Consider the following 21009-nt stretch of genomic DNA (forward strand, 5'->3'; position numbering starts at 1 on the left):
AGGATGAACAATGGCCAGTCAAAAAGATTCAGATCTCTGAATACTGGTGTTGTGTTTGCCAATGTTTTATGGAGATGATAAATAAAGGCAGTGCACTCAGCCTTGGCAGCTGGAACCAAGGAGCATGGAACTGCATCAGTGTTCCCACCATGGTGATGGGGCCTCATAACAGATCCATCATCTACTGTCTTCCAGGGTGCATTGTCAGTTACAAGTGTGGGAAAGCGTGCAAATATGCTCCATCCAGCAATGTGATATGCAGCTTGGGTGTCTCCCTCTGTATATTAAAGAAAGACTCCAAGTGGATTGATGACTCATCAGCATAGACATGGAGTGAAGAACAGGGACTCTGGACACATGGTCTCTGGGACTGGCTCTTCCTGCAGCTGTGATTCAGCCTCAGGACACTGGGCGTCATGCCGGAGCCACAGACACAGCTCCCCATGATGATGTGGACTCCAGCTCCAGAGTGCACAGCCACTGTGTGTCACACTTTCTGATCTCCCTGATCCACAGCAGGTGCAGGGGTCCCACGACACTGGAGTAGAACCAGATCAGCTGGAGGTGCACACCCAACACTTTCCATTCAGTTATGACCTTGACTGCTGATGTCCAGGACATTTCCCCTCCTGAGTTCAGGCAGGGAGCCCATAGGAGGGTCCCAGGACCTAGAGGATGAGAAAGTCCCTGTAGGCTTCCCAGATGCCTGCAGAAGCTCAGCCTGAGACACAGCTGAGCTGGAAGTACATTCCTGAGTGCTGTGATGTTCACACAGGGACCACAGACTGTTCCAGGATTAAAGGGAAATGCAGGTCGGGTTAAAGTCTGCAGAAAGTGAGTGTGGATCACCCACATGTAAAGTCAAAGGTTGGTTCAGTGCACACTTGCTGGTTGTGGCAGGAGACGGATGAGTGGAATAGTTGCTGTTTAACAGATCAACGGCCCTGTCTCAGCTGTCCCTGGTGATACAGGGAAAACTGAAACTGTCCAAAGCTTTCAGTGCCCTGAGGGTGCTGTCCTGAGTCAGGTTGGAAGAGACTCAATAGTGTCCTCAATATTCCCACATCTCTGACCCTGGTGAGCACAGTCGCTGTCCATGAACCAAATTGTTCATTTAGGACTTCTTCCTTTTACATCAAACTTTCAATCCGTCATTGAAGTTGGGAGGGACAGAATCAAAAACTAGAATTCTTCCCTCAAAACTGTTACAGGTGAGGAAACCCCAGTTCCCTGACAGGAAACCAGGGCTTCATCTCCCTCTGCGCCTGTGCAGGAGCAGAATCTGGGCTCAGTGCGTCTAGTGCGCCCCCTGGTGTAGCCGCGGGCGCCTGCAGGAGTTTTGTGTCTAGGCTCAGCCTGAGGGCCCCTCACTGTGTCTCTTGTACAGAAATAGGTTGCCGCGTCCGCCGCTGTCAGACTGGTCATTTTCAGATCCACCGTGGTCGAGGTTTTGGAGATGGTGAATCGACCATTCACCCAGCTCGCGTAGTATGCGTTACCACCATAACTATTGTATCCGATCCATTCCAGCCCCTTCCCTGGAGCCTGGTGGACCCAGCCAATGCTGTAGCTACTGATGTCGGATCCAGAGGCTGTGCAGGTAGTGTTAGGGTTCCTCCAGGCGTGAGCAGGCCTCCTCCGGACTCCTCCAGCTGCTCCTGACACTGGACACCTGCAAACACAGACGACATGGTCAGGAAGCTGTTACTCACACTCTCTGTGTCTCTCACTCACGTCCTCTCCCAGACTCAGTACCCCGCGTTCCCCATCATTACCTTTGAGCACAGCGACCAGGAGAAGCCAGCGCAGCCCAGTCTCCATGGTGAGCATCTGTGTTGAGTGCGCTCACTGAGTGGACACCTGGGAGTCCTGGGGCTGGAGCTCCTGTGCCAGAGCTGCAGGGTGAGGGTTGGGCTGGTTTTCATGGGCAGAGGGAGGCCCTATCTACATGTGCTGCCCCTATATAGCAGGCTTGGGGTCAGACGCCTCAGAGAGGATAGTGCCCAGGGCAGACGAGGGTGTCTGGCGTCTTAAGTAGTCGATTAATGCCATGAGACCTGGAAATTGTTGTGAGATTATGGACAGAAAAGCATTTCAGTCATTTTTACAAAATTTATATAAATATATATTTATGTATTTGGAGGCAGAGTTATAGATAGTGAGAGAGAGACACAGAGAGAAAGGTCTTCCTTCTGTTTATTCCCTCCCCATTGACAGCTACAGGCAGTGCTGTTCCAATCCGAATAGATGAGCCAGGTGCTTCTTCCTGGTCTCCCATGTGGGTGCAGGGGCACAAGCACCTGGGCCATCCTCCACTGCCCTCCTGGGCCACAGCTCAGAGCTGGACTGGAAGAGGAGCAACTGGGACTAGAACCTGGCATCTGTATGGGATGCCGGCACCGCAGAGAGAGGATTAGCCAAGTGAGCCCTGGCTCGGGCCCTTAATTTATATTTTGAACATTTATTTATTTATTTGAAAGTCAAAGTTACACACAGAGAGAAGGAGAGGGAGAGAGAGAGAGAGAGAGAGAGAGAGAGAGAAATGGAGAGAGACACACAGAGAGAGCGCAATCATCTTTCCTCTGGTTCACATTCCAATTAGTCACAACTGCTAGACATTAGCGACATGGAAGCCAGGAGCCAGGAGCTTCTTTCAGATCCCCATGCAGGTACAAGGAACCAAGGACTTGGGCCGTCTTCTACCACTTTCCTTGGCTGTAGCAGAGAGCTGGATTGGAAGTAGAGCAGCTGGGACTTGAACCGGTGCACTGTGGGACGCCAGTACTGCAGATTTGGTCTGTAACATACTATGTCCCAGAACCGGCCCCCCCTTTACGTTTTTACCCTCCAGACACAGGGCCTGAGGTGGAGAGGCTGGTTCTTGAGCCATCACTCCAACACAGTGTGTGGGCTCCCAACAAGGGCTCAGCTCACTGCACAACAGTGCCTGCCCCTGTGTTGTGTCTGCACAAGCACAGAAATGTGATATTGGCATGAGTGATACCTCTCTTTGTAGCTCAGTCTTTTAAATAAATAAAGTAAATAAAATAAATAAAATAAATCTTTTTTAAAAAAATCCTGCTGTTGCTTACAGGGAATATGAAGTCTGAAGGATGTGTCCAAGCGATCTGAGGGTGCCATGTCTAGACATTTGCAGTCCCATCTCCCACTACATTGACCTCCTTCACAACAGTAAGTTCATGAACATGGAGCACTTTGGCTGGATTCTGTTTTTGACAGAGAGATGCACAGGGGACTAGGTTTCATGCAGGTGCATCTTAGTGTGGTGTTCCACGTGCCAATGTCTGTCTGTTCTTCACAATTTCTCTGCTGGGCAATTTGCTTCCCAATGCTGTCGAGTTGTGATAGATACAGAGGCAGCCCCACATGTTGAAAGTGTGTGGTGAGTGCGATGCGACTCACCTGTGCCTCTCTCACTCTTCATCACAACTACGCCAAGAGCAAATATGACATCCCACAGTGCTGTCCACTGCTCCTGTGTCACCCAGCCCTGGCCCACCTCCTCCAGTCACATTAAGGCCTGAGCCCCTTTGGGCTCCTTCACAACAGATTTCATCCAGTTCAGCACTGAGCATCATGTAGGTTTCCAGGGGCAGAAGTTGAAGGCCCTGAGGTTGCAGGTCCTGTAGAGCACAGGTGAATGAAGTTTTATTAGTTTTTAACCAAAATATCTGAAAATCTGATAATAGTAAAACTGAAATAAATTAGAGTAAGTATATTGTATTTTGCACAAATGTGCAACACATTAATCTTAACGCTGTTATCAAATTCAATGGATATAAGGTAAATAATAAAATGAAAGTTGCATTGTTTAAGATGTGCACCTCCCCCAAGGGAGTGCAAGGGTCTCACATGTGACTCTGGCACCCAACACCAGATTCCTGTTCCTGCAGCCCCAGGAACCACAAATGTATGGGAGGGTCTCTCTAATGTTCATAGTCCCTTCAATGCAGGCAGAACCTTCATGTCCTTGTCCCTCCTTAGAGCCCCTCTCAATGGCATCACTGGGTGGTGAGGTCCCCACATGCATGATGGGAGGCTCCGTGCATCAAGTATGGAGGGTAAGGTCCACCTAACATGCAGCCTTCAGCTGCTCAGTTGGAGCGACCACACACACACACCAAGCAGTGCTGGCTCTGCTCACGGCTCTGCAGGAACAGCATCCTCAGCCCCAATACCCCAGACCCTGCTCCTCTGTGTCCACTGAGTAAGAAAGTTATCAACCTGCAGGAGGGAACCATCATGACCAATGTCCTGGTGAAATCCTGTAGAAAATGTTCGTGAGCAGAGTCCACCCCAGACACTGTGCCAGCACTGATCCCCAAGACACAGAAGTCTGCATCTTCAGGGGATGGCTCCACCCCCAAAGCTGAGGACTGGGGAGGAGAACCATGGCACGTGGGGAAGTGACAGTGGGGATAGGGTCCAGCAGCAGGAGGGAGAGGACCTGGTGGAGGGGTGGGCTCTGCTGTGCAGGAGGGTAAGGACAGGTGGAAGGGCCACACAGCTGGGGCCCCACTGCCTGCAGCAGAACACTGAGTCAGGAGGTCTGATGAGGTGTCCTTGCCCCCGGCAACCCCCACACTGACCACCACTGAGTAAAACTAGCACAGGTGCCTGGGAGACGTGGAATGACATCGTCTCTGGGGAGTGCATCCAGTGACGACTCCCACCATGAGTGGATTCAACATCAGGGCCTCATGGAGGAAGCTGAGGTCTCCAGTGCCCTGAACAGGACCACAGAGAATGCTGGGAGCAGCCCGTCGGGGTGGAAGTGGTTTGTCCTCACAGCATCAGTGCTGAGCATGGCCCCAATGTAACAGCACTGACAGGGGGTGCACGATCTGGATGTTTACATGGAAAGCATGGAATAACAGGATCTGACATCAGATGCAAAGTCCATTGTACAACTACTAGAAGGAAACATAGGGCAGAATCTCCCTGATAGTGGTCTGTCCATGATTCCCCTTTTAGATCTCCAGAGTTCAGGCAACATAAGAAAACCTTTTCAGATGATGCTGCTTAAACTACAGAGCTTCTCTACTGCAAGTGGACCGATGAGACGTGAGCAGCCTACACACACATGGAAGTAACTATTTTCATATAGAACGTATGATCAGTAGCCTGTATCCCAAAGGAACAAAAGGACTGTCTGCATGAGCTGTGTTTAAAACTGGCCCTGAGTCTTCTAAAGTCTCAAAATACCTGTTTTACACAACTGGCTTCATCCTGAACAACAGGTTCTGTGTCATCAGGCCTACAATGCGTGTGGAAGGAAACCTCCCTCCTCTGCCTGTGGCAGAGTGTGTCCTCAAAGTGTGCGTGTTTTGGAGTGATTCCAGGGTGACCGTGGGAGAAGTGGGGGAGCTCTGCGAGTGAGGCCTAGTGGGCTTTGTTCATTTCTGGGGAATCTGCTATGGAGGAGATCACAGTAGACCTCCTGGGTCCCCAGCTTCAGCACAGAGCACAGTGCTGCTAGAGTCAGCCCTGGTCTCGTTTGAAGTTCTCTGTGGGGATGGGGTCCCTCCCATCCGTGTTCACAATATTAGGATGCCTGAACACTGTATGATGTTCACAATATTAGGATGCCTGATGGCACAACATTCTCACTGTCTGATCCTGGACTTCCAGCCTCTACGGCTGTGAGCTCCACACACCTCCCCTCTGGGGTACTACATTATGGAACCAACATGTGGAAAAAAAAAATGGGTGCACAGCAACATACTAGCCACTCATCTGTTCCCACCTGAAACAGAGACTCTCCTTTGTCTCCAAATTTAGACAGAACCACTCCAAATTAGTCATTTCTACATCAGCTGAGAGAATTGCTTCAGTTTCTGTAAGATTCCTACACGAGAGAACAATTGCATTTTTGCAGGAGACATTTTGTAAACACATGGGGTTGATACAGTTATCCTGGTGAAGAGCAGAAAATTTGTTCATTCCTGATGATGATAAAGTTGAGAGTTGCAAGGACATTTTTGCTTCCACAGGAGGAGGAGCATGGCTGAGAACAGGTGCAGGCAGTCATTGGAGGAAGGAGTCGGGTCTCTGGACACACAGTCTCTGGGGCAGGCCCTTCATGCAGCAGGGATGCAGCTCCAGGGTTGGATGATTGGTGGACTCACAGGGACACAGTCCAGAACCACCTGGACTCTAGTGCTTACTTCACTGGGCTTTCCACCTGCTGGTCTCCCTGAGATGGAGACAAGGCCAGCAGAGTGTGGGGAACAAGACCTCTCCACACCCAGTGTTTTCCATGAGTCTGACCCCTTGCACTACCAACGGCCACCTCTGCTTGCAAATGAGAGCAGGTCCAGGATCCCAGGAGACGTGAGTGAGGAAGAGCAAGCAGGAGTTCTAGGAGCCACAGCCTGAGCCACCCCTGAGCTGCAGGTTAATCCCTGACCTGGGGTTTGGACCACGTGGACCTCAACCTGTGAGTTCAGGGTGAAGAAGTGAAGGGAGACGAGGGCACAGCTGTAGAGAATGGACACGGGAGCCCCAGGGAACAGGAGCACGGGGTCAGCTCACCCCTCAGGGCCCAGCTGTGCAGGAGGGGAGGTCACGGATGTGAAACACTGCAGCATCCATAGCCCCTGACCGGCTCCACAATGCCCCTGGGCTCTCAGCGGGGTCCCAGATGATGTCATCAGAGAATTCCACGGAGAGCTCTTCCGTGACTCGGGCTGGAAAAGCCTCCCCGGGTGCCCAGAGCTCCCTCAGGTCTCAGATGCTGGGAACCCCAGAGATGTCATTCATTCCTTCAAAACGACTCCATTTTCTTCATGTGACATCTTCCCGTGATACCAAAACTTCTGCTCGTGATCGGTGTTAGGGACAGAATCATCCATCCAGATCGGGACGTAGGAAAGCTTTAGTGGACCACAAACCCCAATTTCCGGACGGGAGCCAGCGATTCACCTCCCACTGCATCTGGTCCTGGGTCTGAGTCTGCTCAGTGCGTCTGCTGCGCCCCCTGGTGGAGTCGCGCGTCCCTGCAGGGAGGTTTGTGTCTGGGCTCAGCCTGAGGGCCCCTCATGGTGTCTCTTGCACAGAAATAGGTGGCCGTGTCCGCGGCTGTCAGACTGGTCATTTGCAGAGTCACTGTGTTCTGGGCGTTGTCGCTGGAGATGGTGAATCGGCCATTCACCCAGCTCACGTAGTATGTGCTACCACTACCAGCATAAATGTCTCCGATCCACTCCAGCCCCTTCCCTGGAGCCTGTCGGACCCAGCATATGTGGTAGCTACTGATGGTGAATCCAGAGGCTGTGCAGGTGAGTGTCAGGGTTCCTCCAGGCGTGACCAGGCCTCCCCCGGACTCCTTCAGCTGCTCCTGACACTGGACACCTGCAAACACAGACGACATGGTCAGGAAGCTGTCACTCACACTCACTGTGTCTCTCACTCATGTCCTCTCCCAGACTCAGTGCCCCGCGTTCCCCATCATTACCTTGGAGCACAGCGACCAGGAGAAGCCAGCGCAGCCCAGTCTCCATGGTGAGCGTCTGTGTTGAGTGCGATCACTGAGTGGACACCTGGGCGTCCTGGGGCTGGAGCTCCTGTGCCAGAGCTGCAGGGTGAGGGCTGGGCAGGTTTTCATGGGCAGAGGGAGGCCCTGTTTTCGTGTGCTGCCGCTAGATAGCAGGCATGGGGTCAGACGCCCCAGACAGGACAGTGCCCAGGGCAGATGTGGTACCTGGGTTTGTAGGGTGATGGCTATGATACGATTCAGATCATATGAATTTTTATGTTATCATAATTTTAAAAAGTTGAAGGCAATGACCTTGTTTCATTCTAATATGTGTGTACCCTTAATATCTAGTGTTAGCAGTGTCATGTCATTCATTTATGTAAATAACCATTGGTTCCTTATCATCTGTATGATAGACATTGGTACAGTGATAGAGAGAGAAGGGGCCAGAGATACAGAAATGTAGAGATGGACAGAAAAGGTGACAATGGGAGATTTCTGCCTTTGGGTTGACAACCCCAGACATCCCAAATGCCTATGACCCCTAGGAGTTAGTCTTTCTGAACCCTGAAGCAAGAAACTGTGTCTGTAATTCCAACGTCGGTGGTAGGGGCTCCTTTGCTTGTAGCGTCATCTATATTTTCTGATTATGCATTATCAGGAAAAAATGTGGGAAGCCGTGAGGCTGGGCTCAGTCAGTTCTGTGATGGGAACACGGGTGTCCCTAGTGGGGACTTAGCCAATTTTGTCCTAATGCCTGTCACCCACTTTAAAACAGATGAGACTGCAAGTACATTTTTAAGGTTAGCTATGTTTTGTTTCCTTATTCCTCCATTGCCTTAGTTTAAAACTGTTCCTGAACACAGAACACTGTACATGGTAGTGGGGTTTGTGTGCTCCTGGAATGTGCATGGTAGAAATGGGCACAGATCAACTCAGTGTCATGCACATTTCCACCTCCTTTCCATCACTCTGTTGGGAGTCCTGGAGACCTCAGTTCAAGTTATTCGTAGAACCTGTCGTGGGTTGTGGTGAACTGAGTCAGCCCACTGTGGTGTGGGCAGAATTATTCCTTCCTGTGAGTGGTGCTTTGTGCCCTGGTATCAGCTGCCCTGTGTTCCCCCTCTTCCCTGTTCTGTAACCATGACTCTGAGTTCAGCTCAAGCACTGGATAGAAGTCACTGAGTCACAATTCACCCACAGTCCTGGGTTCAGCTATGCAGCTTTGTTCACAGTAGTTCAGTCTACAAAAAAGCAAGTGTGCATAAAACAGTGAATTGATCCTTTCCCATTTGGATATGAAATATTATTCAATATTAAGAATGAGATTGTTCTGTCATTAGGAAATGTGGGTCTGCCTGGAGCATACATACTAAAAGAAATGATCCAGGTACATGTGGACACACAGTATGTGACATTAGTTATACATGCAGTCCACAAGCTTGAACTCACACAGGTAGGAAGTGCAATGGTGATCACTGTCTATCATGACCCAAGTGTTTGTCCCCTTCCAGCCCCTTGGGAAGCTGGAGGAAATTCCAGGCTCCTGGTTTTAGGCTGAGCCATCCTCAGTGTTAGCAGCCATTCAGGAAGTGAACAAGTGGATGGAATCTTCTCTCTCCATGTGTTGGTCTCGTCATCTCTTGCTATAACACTGACTTTAAAATAATATAGATACTTAAAATATATTGATGATTAATTATACATATGATTAGGAGCCTTTTTCCTAATGTTGAATGATCTCAAGCAACTGAATCCCAAGGGAAGAAATCAATTCCTTAAATGCAGTGATGATAAGGTGGAGACAGGAGCAGCACTGGAGTGAGCCTGAGGGATTCCTGCCTCCCATATCAGAATGATTAGTGCTGTATCCTAGGTTGTTCCTGTTTCAGATTCCTGACTAAGCACACCCTGGGAGGCCGTAGGTGAGGTTCCAAGCAGTCCCACGTGGGAACCCTGGACAGAATTCCAAGCACCTGGCTATTGCCTGACCATATGAATCTTTTGTAGCCATTGGGGAAATGACCCAGGAGTTAGAAGATCACTGTCAGTCTCCATCTCTTTGTGGTTTTGACAAATACATACAGACAAATTTTTAAGTAAAATGATAAATTCTTTTGACAGGCAGAGTGGACAGTGACAGAGAGAGAGACAGAGAGCAATGTCTTCCTTTACCATTGGTTCACCCTCCCATGGCCGCTGTAGCCGGCGCACCGAGCTGATCCGAAGCCAGGAGCCAGGTGCTTCTCCTGGTCTCCCAAGCGGAAGCAGGGCCCAAGCACTTGGGCCATCCTCCACTACACTCCCAGGACACAGCAGAGAGCTGGCCTGGAAGAGGAGCAACTGGGACAGAATCCAGCACCCGACCTGAACCAGAACCCAGGGTGCAGGTGCCGCAGGTGGAGGATTAGCCTAGTGAGCCGCCAATAAAATGATGAATTTTAAAATTTATGTTACATCTATAAATTATTAAAAGAAGATATATAGACAGACATATAAAATGCTATCAATTTGGGACCATCATGTATGTCCATGTTAGAAGCACAATGAGACATCCCATCGCTCCTGTTAGAATGGCTATTACCAGACATACCAGAGCTGACATGTTTTATAGGTAGAGAGAGATGATAACCCTGGTACAAGTCTGTGTCATGTTAATTAGTAAAACCGTTATGGAAAAGTATCAAAAACTGAGAAATAGAATTATTACATGATGTTCAAGCACCATTGCATGGACAATGAATATGAAATCCCAGGGAGGTGTATATGTGATCTGCAGTCAGTGTGGCAAACACCTCTGTAGTTGCTTGTTCATTTAAGGCACCATAATTCAAAAGAGTTCACACATATGATCCAGTGACATCTCATGGAAGAAAGAATGGAAAATGAAGAAATGGACAAAGTTTCATTTTAAAAGGAAGCTTATATGCAGTACAGAGTAAGAAATTCTGTAATTTTGGACAACTTTAATGTTCCTGGAGAAAAATGTGCCTAGGATAATATGTCAGTAAAAGTACACTCTGCTAACCATCCAGGCCAGGGAGACAAATGATATGTGATGCTACCTACGTGGGATAAAAGGATGAACAATAGCCAATCATGAAGATTCAGATCTCTGAATACTGGTGTTGTGTTGGCCATGTTTTATGGAGATGATAAATAAAGGCAGTGTACTCAACGCTTGGCAGCTGGAACCCAGGAGCATGGAACTACATCAGTGTTCCCACCTTGGTGATGGGGCCTCATAACAGATCCATCATCTACTGTCTTCCAGGGTGCATTGTCAGTACAAGTGTGGTAAATGTGTAAATGGGCTCTGTCCATCACTCTGATATGCAGCCTGGGTGTCTCCCTCTCTAATACTTATGAAAGACTCAAAATGGATTGATGACCCCAGTCAGCATAGACATGGAGTGAAGAGCAGGGACTCTGGACACATGGTCTCTGGGACTGGCTCTTCCTGCAGCTGTGATTCAGCCTCAGGACACTGATCATCATGCTGGAGCCACAGACACAGCTCCCCGTTTATGTGGAATCCAGCCCCAGAGTGCACAGCCTCTGTGTGTCCCACTTTCTGCTCTCCCTGAACCACAGCAGGTGCAGGGGGTCACACTCTGTCTTGCAGCGCCGACACACCGGGATCTATTCCCAGTCAGGGCGCCAGATTCTGTCCCGGTTGCCCCTCTTCCAGGCCAGCCCTCTGCTATGGCCTGGGAGTGCAGTGGAGGATGGCCCATGTATTTGGGCCCTGCACCCCATGGGAGGCCAGGAGAAGCACCTGGCTCCTTGCTTCGGATCAGTGCGATGTGCCGGCTGTAGTGCGCCGGCCGCGGCGGCCATTTGAGGGTGAACCAACGGCAAAAGGAAGACCTTTCTCTCTGTCTCTCTATCTCTCTCACTATCCACTCTACCTGTCAAAAAAAAAAAAAAACTTTTGCCGGAGAGGAAACCCCAATTCCCTAAATAAAACAGGGCTTCATTTCCCTCTGCATCTGAGCAGGACCAGAATTGGACTCAGTGCGTCTTGTGCTCCCCCTGGTGGAGCCGCACTCCCCTGAGGGAGGTTTGTGTCTGGGCTCAGCCTGAGGGCCCCTCTCTGTGTCTACTGCGCAGAAATACGTGGTCGTGTACGGGGCTGTCGACTATTCAGTTGCAGAGACACCTGGTGTTGCTGGAGATGGTGAATCGGCCATTCACCCAGCTCGCGTAGTATGTTCTACCTTTACCAGCATAAATGGTTCCGATCCACTCCAGCCCCTTCCCTGGAGCCTGGCGAACCCAGCTCATGTAGTAGCTACTGAAGTCGAATCCAGAGGCTTTGCAGGAGAGTGTCAGGGATCCCCCAGGCTGGACCAGGCCTCCCCCGGACTCGTCAACTTGCTCCTGACACTGGACACATGCAAACACAGACGGCCTGGTCAGGAAGCTGTCACTCACGCTCTCTGTGTCTCTCACTCACGTCCTCTCCCAGACTCAGTGCCCCGCGTTCTCCATCATTACCTTTGAGCACAGTGACCAGGAGAAGCCAGCGCAGCCCAGTCTCCATGGTGAGCATCTGTGTTGAGTGTGATCACTGAGAGGACACCTGGGAGTCCTGGGGCTGGAGCTCCTGTGCCAGAGCTGCAGGGTGAGGGCTGGGCAGGTTTTCATAGGTTTCATAGCTACAGCACAGAGCACAGGGCTGCTAGAGTCACAGAGCACAGGGCTGCTAGAGTCAACCCTGGTCTCGTCTGACGTCCTGTGTGGGGATGGGGTCCCTCCCATCTCTGTTCACAGTGTTATGATGCCTGATAACACAACATTCTCACTGTATGGTCCTGGACTTCCAGCCTCTACAGCTGTGAGCTCAATAAACCTTTTTGCTCCATACACCTCCCTATGGGCTACTGCATGATGGTACTAACAGGCAGAATAAAAGAGTCAAAGAAAAACACTCAGCCACTCCCCTGTTCCCACCTGTAACATAGAGTCACACGTGTCTCTGAATTTAGATGTAGAAACTCAGAAATAGTCATTTCTATATCAGCTGAGAGAATTGCAACAGATTCTGTAAGAATCCTACATGAGTGAACAATTGCATTTTTGCAGGAGACATTTAGTAAACACATGGGGTTGATGCAGCTATCCTGGTGAGGAGCAGACAATTTGTTCATTCCTGGTGATGATAGAGTTGAGAGAAAGCAAGGACAATTTTGCTTCCACAGAAGGAGGAGCACGGTTGAGAACAAGTGCGGGCAGTCCCTGGAGGAAGGAGTCGGGGTCTCTGGACAAAGAGTCTCTGGGGCAGGCCCTTCATGCAGCAGGGATGCAACTCCAGGGTTGGATCATTGGTGGGCTCACAGGGACACAGTCCAGAACCACCTGGACTCTAGTGCAGACTTCACTGGGCTGTCCCACCTGCTGGTCTCCCTGAGATGGAGACAAGGCCAGCAGAGTGTGGGGAACAAGACCTCTCCACACCCAGTGTTTTCCATGAGTCTGACCCCTTGCACTACCAACGGCCACCTCTGCTTGCAAATGAGAGCAGGTCCGGGGATCCCAGGTGATGTGAGTGAGGAAGAGCAAGCAGGAGTTCTAGGAGCCACAGCCTGAGCCACCCCTGAGCTGCAGGTTAATCCCTGACCTGGGGTTTGGACCACGTGGACCTCAACCTGTGAGTTCAGGGTGAAGAAGTAAAGGGAGACGAGGGCACAGCTGTAGAGAATGGACACGGGAGCCCCAGGGAACAGGAGCACGGGGTCAGCTCACCCCTCAGGGGCCAGCTGTGCAGGAGGGGAGGGCATGGATGTGAAACACTGCAGCATTCATAGCCCCTGACCGGCTCTACACTGCCCCTGGACTCTCAGCAGGGTCCCAGATGACGTCATCAGAGAATACTACGGAGAGCTCTTCCGTGACTCGGGCTGGAAAAGCCTCCCCGGGTGCCCAGAGCTCCCTCAGGTCTCAGATGCTGGGAACCCCAAAGATGTCATTCATTCCTGCAGAAACAACTCCATTTTCTTCATGTGACGTCTTCCCGTGATACCAAAACTTCTGCTCTGTGATCGGTGTTAGGGACAGAATCATCCATCCAGATTGGAACGTAGGAAACCGTTACAGGACCACAAACCCCAATTTCCTGAAGGAACCAGCGATTCACCTCCCACTGCATCTGGGCAAGGGCATGAGTCTGCACAGTGCATGTGTGACTGGGGGAAAGTGCTATCAGAAACAAACTGCCAACACAGGGATGACAGCATGTGCAGGAAATGATGGATAAAAATATACTCCACTACCTCATGCCATTTGTGAAAATCAGTGGTACATTGTACATTGAGAACAAAAGTGCAGAAAATGCAGAAAACGTCACTGTGGTGTAGCAGGTGAATCCTCCACCTGTGTTGCCTGCATCCCATAGTGCTGTGTGTTCGTCGTTCATTCTGTCTCTTGCTGATGCACCTGGGAAAGCAGAAAAGCATGGTCGTAGTGCTTAGGCCTCTGTGTCCAAGTGGGAGACCCTGAAGAAACTCCTAGCTCCTGGTGTCACTGTCGTCTGGGGAGTGAACCAGCAGGTGGAAGAACTCTTTCTCTGGGTCTCTTCTCTCTCTCTGTAACTCTGACTTTCAATAAATAAAAGAATCTTTTCTAAAAAATTACATTTGTAGCATCAAAAACACTTCAAAAACCTTGGAGGCAATTTAGGATTCGGGTGAATGATGTCCACATAACAATATTATTGTTTTTTAATTTTTAATATTTGAAAAATTTTTAAGGAATACAAATTTCATAAGTACAACTTTTGGAATACATTTTCTCCCACCATACCCACCCTCCCACCTATATTCCACCCCTCTTCCTCTTCCCTCTCCCCTTGCCAGTCCCATGCTCCATTAAGATTCATTTTCAATTAGTTTGTAAACAGAAGCCAACTCTATACTAAGTGAAGATTTCAACAATACACACACACACACACACACACACACACACTGAGAACTGGTTTTACAGTTAACTCTCATAATACAACTCATTGAGGACAGAGGTCGTGCATGGGGAGTTAGTGCACAGTGCCCCTGTTGTTAATTTAACAATTAACACTCTTACGTATGACATCAGTGACCACCCGAGGCTCTTGACATGAGCTGCTTAGGCTATGAAAGCCTTTTGAATCTACAATCTCTTTCAGTATTTAGACAAGGCCATAAGCAAAGTGGAAGTTCTCTCCTCCCTTGAGAGAAAAGTACTTCCTTCTTTGATGGCCACTTCTTTCCCCACAGGTCTCACTCACAGAGAACCTTCATGTAGAATATTTTTGCCACAGTGTCTTGGCTGAAATGTTCTCATGGGCTTTTCAGTCAGACCAGGAAGACTTAGGTGCTGCATCTGAGGTCAGAGTGTTACTTAAAGCGATTGTCATTCTTTGAGTCTGCTGTGTGGACTGCTTCCCATGTTGGAACATTCTCTCCTTTTTAATTCTATCTCTTATTATTACCAGGCACTTGACCCTATTTCTCTGATCAATTTAAAACTTAATCCTACCTATATATTCACCTTAACACTCAATATGATCACTTTAACAATTACAATGGCATTTTTACCACTAAGCTTAATGGGACTTGGAGCCCCGTGACAAGTGTTAAAACTGTACCCTCAGAAGTACGTCTGTAGGAAAGTATGCAGAACTATACAGCTTTACAGTTACAAACTTCCTTCCTCCCTCTCTTATTCCTATTCTTATTTTTTTACTGAGATCTCTTTTCAATTGACTTTATATACATATGATTAACTCTATGTTAAGTAGAGTTCAACAAATAGTAAGAAGGAAAATAAACAAAAAACCAAATAAACAAAAAACTGTTCCTCGACAGTCAAGACAAGGGCAGCTCAAGCCATCACTTCCCTAGATTTCCTTTTGGGTGCTCTATTAGGTCTCACCTATCAGGAAGAACATGTGGTATTTGTCCCTTAGGGACTGGCTTATTTCACTAACTATGATCTTTTCTAGAATCATCTATTCTGTTGCAAATGACTGGATTTCATTTTTTTTTACCACTGTGTAGTATTCGATAGCATACATATCCCACAATTTCTATAATGTGGAGGTACAGGTATCTCTTGTGTGTAGTGAATTCATTTCCCTTGGGTAAGTTCCCAGGAGTGGGATTCCTGGGTCATATAAGGTAGGACTATATTCAGATTTTTGAGATATCTCCATAGTGTCTTCCATAGTGGCTTTACCAGTTTGCATTCCCACCAACAGTGGATTAGGGTACTTTTTCCCCCACATCCTCGCCAGCATTTGATGTTTGTTGATTTCTGTATGAAGCCATTCTAGCTGGGGTGAAGTGAAACCTCCTTGTGGTTTTGATTTGCATTTCCCTGACCACTAGTCATCCTGAACATTTTTTCTATGTCTGTTGGTAATTTGGACTTCCTCTTTTGAAAAAATGTCTGAGTCTTGGCCCATCTCTTAACTGGGTTGTTTGTTTTGTTTTTTGAATTTCTTCATCTCTTTGTAAATTCTGGTTATTAATCCATATCCGTTGCATAGCTTGCAAATAATTTCGCACATTCTGTCAGATGCCTCTTCACTTGCCTGAGTGTTTCTTTTGCCACACAGAGACTTCCCAATTTGATCTAATCCCATTTATTAATTTTGGCTTTGACTTCCTATGTCTCTGAGGTCTTTTCCAAGAACTCTTTACCTGTGCCAGTGTCTTGCAGGGTTTCACAAATGTTCTCTAATAACTGGATGGTGTAGGGTCATAGATTTAGATCTTTAATCCATGTTGAGTGGAGTTTTGTGTAAGGTGTAAGATAGGGGTCTTCACTCATACTTCTGCAATACATAATAATTTAAAAAGTGAAAAGGAATTTGATGATTCCCTGTAAATTGGAATGACGTAGTCATGGATTTGAGGGAATGAGCTTGTTAAAATAGGCAAGCTACAATGTGATTCACAGATTCAATGCATTTCCTGTGAAATAGCCTGACATTTTTTCCAGGAAAAGGAAGAAAATTCTAGAATTCACATGAAGAAAATCAAGGTTTGTGATGGCAAAGCAGGAGGCTTCATCACATCTGAGCTGAAATCAAGCCTGGTGCTGGGATAACATAGACACCCAGAGCCCTGGGACAGAACAGAACCTAGAAATAAAGGAACACGTTCTGAGAATGTGAGTTCTGAGAATGAACGGTGACAAAATCACAGGATGGGGATGGGTGTCCTGTCTTTACCTGGGTTTGGGGAAACTTGAATGCACCTGAAATAATTCAATTATGATGTCATCTCATACCACATACAGAAACAGAGTGAACTTGAGGAATGCCTTAAAAGCAAGAGCCGAGACAGTACAGTTCTAGAAGAAAACACTGGACAAAAGCAAGCTGACATTGGTTTGGGCAATGATATTTTGAAAATCTCCAAAGTACAGGCAACCAAGCAAAAATAGGCAAAAGAATATGGATCCAACCACAGAGCTTCTGCAGAATAAAGAGAGTGATTGAAGAACCAGGAGTCGCCCGCACATGGGGAGAAAGTATTTTCAGATCACACCCGTGGGAGCCAATGTTGTGGCCCCGCAGGTTAAGCTGCCATCCCTATGCAGCATCACTCAGCAGCATGGCTTCAGACACTGCTTGCTGCACTTCAAATCTAGCTCCCTGCTCATGGACCAGGGAACTCTGTCAACGATGACTCAAGTGTGTGTACCCTTCAAGCCTCGTGGGAAACTGGAGGAAGTTCCAGGCTCCTGGCTACGGTCTTGCCCTTGCCCAGCCTTTGCAGCCATTCAGGAAGGAAACCAGTGGATGGAAGCTTCTCTCTCCCTCTGTTGGTCTCTTTCTCTCTTGCCATAACACTGCCTTTCAAATAAAATAAATAGATATTTAAAAGAAATGAAAGATAACTGTACATATGAATAGGAGCCTATCTCCTAATGTTGAATGAACTCAAGCAACTGAATCGCAAGGGAAGAAATCAATTATTCAAATGCAGTGACTGACAAGGTGGTGACAGGAGCAGTCTTGAAGGTATCACATGGGATTCCTGCTCCTGTATGGATGCTGACGTTTAGGTCCTAGTATGGGTCCAGTTTCAGATTCCTGCCAATGTGCACTCTGAGGGGCAGTGCGAGAATCTGAGTTAATCCCATGTGTGAGACTTGGACTGAATTCCATGCACCTGGCTATGATCTGACCCAACTCCTCTTTTATGGCATCTGGGAAGTTACCCAGGATTCAGTAGACACTGTCTGTCAGTCTCTGTTGCTTTTTCTTTTTGGACAAATACACAAATACAAGTTTTAAAGAGGTAAAAGTATATCTGTAATTTTTAAAATAAAATATATAAAGGCAAACGTATAAAAATGCTTTATATGGGATCATCATGCATGTGCATGTTGGAGAAACAATGAGATACCCCATCCCTTTGTTAGACTGAGTATCACCAGACATACCAGAGCTGACACATGTTGTGCAGGAAGAGAGAGAAGATAACCTGGTAAAGGCTGGAGTCAGGTAAATTAGGAAAGCTTTCATGGAAAACATCAGAAGCTGAGAAATAGAATTATCACAGGATCCTCCAACACCATGTCTGGGTAGAAGGAATATGAAATCCCAGGGAGGAGACCACGGGATCCACAGTCACTATGGCAAACAGCTCTGCAGTCCCATGTTCAATTAAAGCAGCGTCATTCTCAAGAGGTCACACATATAATCCAGTGAAATTAGCCTTGAGGAAGGATGGATAATGGACAAATGGACAGAGTTATATTTTAACATGAAGTTTATAAGGCAGTAAAGAGGAAGAAATTCTGATGTCTTGGATAACTTGGATAATGCTGAGAATAATGCCTAAGGATAATGTGTCAGTAAATGTACAGTATACCATCTAGTCCAAGAAGACAGATAATATGTGATGCTAGTTACATCGGATAAAAGGATGAACTCACGGAGACATAATACAATTGTGAAGACCAAAGTCTGAGTGTGGGGGTAACAGAGGAGACAGTGGAGCAAGGTCAGAGTTTCAGTCCCACAGGATCCACACACTGAGGGATCTACTGTACAGCATGGTGACAGAGGTTAAGAGAATATTGTGTCTACAGAATTCCAACACAGGAAACTGACATTCGACCATGGGAACATGTGGATTTTGTGATGAGCATGTCAATAAGAATGACTTTATAATTCCATCAATTTGATACAGTCATTTTTGAACACATATCATTTATCACGTCTATGTTCAGTTATTATTTATCAAACATTTATGAAAAGGAAATGACAAAATGGCCAACTTCAGATTAAGTTCTCTGAATACTGGTGTTGTGTTTGCCAATGTTTTATGCAGATGATAAATAAATGCCAGTTCATTCAAGGATTGGCAGGTGGAACCCAGGAGCAGGGAACTGCAATAGCGTTCGCACGTTTTTCATGGGGACTCCTAACTGATCCATCATCTACTGCCTTCAGAATGCATTTTCACTTCCAAGTATAGAAATAGTGTAAAAGTGCTCTGTCCAGAACTCTGATATGCAGCCTGGATGTCTCCCTCTCTAAATAGATGAAAGATGACAAATGGATTGATGACCCCAGTCAGCATAGACATGGAGTGAAGAGCAGGGACTCTGGACAAATGGTCGCTGGGGATGGCTCTTCCTGCAGCTGTGATTCAGCCTCAGGACACTGGGCATCATGCTGGAGCCACAGACACAGCTCCCCGCGATGTGGACTCCAGCCCCAGAGTGCACAGCCACTGTGTGTCCCACTTTCTGCTCTCCCTGAACCACAGCAGGTGCAGGGGGTCCCACGACACTGGAGCAGAAGCAGATAAACTGGAAGTGCACACCCAATACTTTCAATTCTGTTATGACCTTGACTGCTGATGTCCAGGGCAATTCCCCTCGGAGTTCTGGCAGGAAGCCCCCCAGGAGGGTCCCAGGACCTAGAGGATGAGGAAGTCCCTGTAGGCTTCCCAGGTGCCTGCAGAAGCTCAGCCTGAGACACAGCTGAACTGCAAGTACATTCCTGAGTGCTGTGACGTTTATACAGGGACCACAGACTGTACCAGGATTAAAGGGAAAATGCAGGTCGGGTTAAAGTCTGCAGAAAGTGAGTGTGGATCACACACATGTAAAGTCAAAGGTTGGTTCAGTGCACACTTGCTGGTTGTGGCAGGAGAGGGATGAGTGGAATAGTTGCTTTTTAACAATTCAACGGCTCTGTCTCAGCTGTTCCTGGTTATACAGGGAAAACTGAAACTGTCCAAAGCTTTCAGTGCCCTGAGGGTGCTGTCCTGAGTCAGGTTGGAAGAGACTCAATAGTGTCCTCAATATTCCCACATCTCTGACCCTGGTGAGCACAGTCGCTGTCCATGAACCAAATTGTTCATTTAGGACCTCTTCCTTTTACATCAAACTTTCAATCCGTCATTGAAGTTAGGAGGGACAGAATCAAAAAGTAGAATTCTTCCCTCAAAACTGCTACAGGAGAGGAAACCCCAAATCTCTCACAGGAAACCAGGGCTTCATCTCCCTCTGCGCCTGCGCATGACCAGAATCTGGCCTAGTGCGTTTTGTGCGCCCCCTGGTGGGGCCGCGCGCCCATGCAGGGAGGTTTGTGTCTGGTCTCAGCCTGAGGGCCCCTCACTGTGTCTCTGGCACAGAAATAGGTGGCCCTGTCCGCGGCTGTCAGACTGGTCATTTTCAGATCCACTGTGGTCGAGGTTTTGGAGATGGTGAATCGGCCTTTCGCCCAGCTCGCGTAGTATGTGCTACCACCAGTACCTATGGTTCCGATGTATTCCAGCCCCTCCCCTGGAGCCTGGCGGACCCAGCTCATTGCATAGCTACTGAGGGAGAATCCAGAGACTGTGCAGGTGAGTGTCAGGGTTCCTCCAGGCGTGACCAGGCGACCCCCGGACTCCTCCACCGACTGACACTGGACACCTGCAAACACAGACGTCCTGATCAGGAAGCTGTCACTCACACTCTCTGTGTCTCTCACTCACGTCCTCTCCCAGACTCAGTGCCCCGCGTTCCCCATCATTACCTTTGAGCACAGCGACCAGGAGAAGCCAGCGCAGCCCAGTCTCCATGGTGAGCATCTGTGTTGAGTGCGATCACTGAGTGGACACCTGGGAGTCCTGGGGCTGGAGCTCCTGTGCCAGAGCTGCAGGGTGAGGGCTGGGCAGGTTTTCATGGGCAGAGGGAGTCCTATCTGCATGTGCTGCCCCTATATAGCAGGCATGGGGTCAGACGCCTCAGACAGGAATGTGCCCAGGGCAGACGTGGTGACCTGGGTATGTAGGGTGATGGCTATGATACGATTCAGATCATGTGAATTTTTATGTTATCATAATTTTAAAAAGTTGAAAGCAATGACCTTGTTTCATTTTAATATGTGTGTACCCCTCATATCCAGTGTTAGCAATATCATGTCCCTCATTTATCTAAATAACCATTAGTTCCTTTTCATCTATATGAAAGACCTTGGTACAGTGATAGAGAGAGAAGGGGTCAGAGATACAGAAATG

General features: G+C 48.1%; 1 protein-coding gene and 4 pseudogenes across 2 annotated transcripts in view; all 5 read right to left on the bottom strand.

The window, feature by feature from the left end:
- LOC149120240 (Ig heavy chain V-A1 region BS-5 pseudogene) overlaps positions 1–21009 on the bottom strand; it is a 198278-nt pseudogene that overhangs the window by 134472 nt on the left and 42797 nt on the right.
- The window catches only part of LOC149120243 (immunoglobulin heavy variable 3-23 pseudogene), a 393977-nt pseudogene that overhangs the window by 55182 nt on the left and 317786 nt on the right, over positions 1–21009 (bottom strand). The window lies entirely within an intron of this gene.
- Positions 1–21009, bottom strand: part of LOC100353328 (immunoglobulin heavy variable 3-11) — a 226253-nt gene that overhangs the window by 26548 nt on the left and 178696 nt on the right. The window lies entirely within an intron of this gene.
- On the bottom strand, positions 6980–7576 carry LOC149120245 (immunoglobulin heavy variable 3-23 pseudogene; annotated as a pseudogene).
- On the bottom strand, positions 20040–20571 carry LOC149120246 (Ig heavy chain V-A1 region BS-5 pseudogene; annotated as a pseudogene).

This window comes from Oryctolagus cuniculus, chromosome 20 (genome assembly GCF_051225735.1).
Source record: "Oryctolagus cuniculus isolate XC-2025 breed Fujian yellow rabbit chromosome 20, ASM5122573v1, whole genome shotgun sequence".
In the NCBI taxonomy this organism is placed as follows: domain Eukaryota; kingdom Metazoa; phylum Chordata; class Mammalia; order Lagomorpha; family Leporidae; genus Oryctolagus; species Oryctolagus cuniculus.